Source organism: Penaeus monodon, chromosome 27 (genome assembly GCF_015228065.2).
Source record: "Penaeus monodon isolate SGIC_2016 chromosome 27, NSTDA_Pmon_1, whole genome shotgun sequence".
Taxonomy (NCBI): Eukaryota; Metazoa; Arthropoda; class Malacostraca; order Decapoda; family Penaeidae; genus Penaeus; species Penaeus monodon.
The window spans coordinates 2,790,338-2,790,559 of record NC_051412.1 but is presented as its reverse complement, the minus strand read 5'-3'; the positions used below and the strand labels follow the sequence as shown (position 1 = coordinate 2,790,559).

The following is a 222-nucleotide window of genomic DNA, read 5'->3' as shown; positions in this document are numbered from 1 at the left end:
CTATAGTGACAGAAATACTTAAAGGATATCCAGACACTGTTGGAAACGATTAAGTGTAGAGAGCAAGTGCAAGTATTATGCATTCACAAAGATCAGGTTGTGCTCTGACTACTGTCCAAAAGTTAGCGAGAAGTTGAACTGCAAGATGATGATGTGTATAAGGTGAAGACTGATAACTAACTGTTCCATGGAAGCAAGTTAGCCAGCAACTAGGAAAAAAAC

General features: G+C 38.7%; 1 protein-coding gene across 1 annotated transcript in view; it reads left to right on the top strand.

The window, feature by feature from the left end:
• Positions 1-222, top strand: part of LOC119590545 — a gene marked incomplete in the record, with an annotated part of 26,970 nt that overhangs the window by 26,155 nt on the left and 593 nt on the right. The window contains 1 exon segment of the mRNA XM_037939202.1: positions 1-222.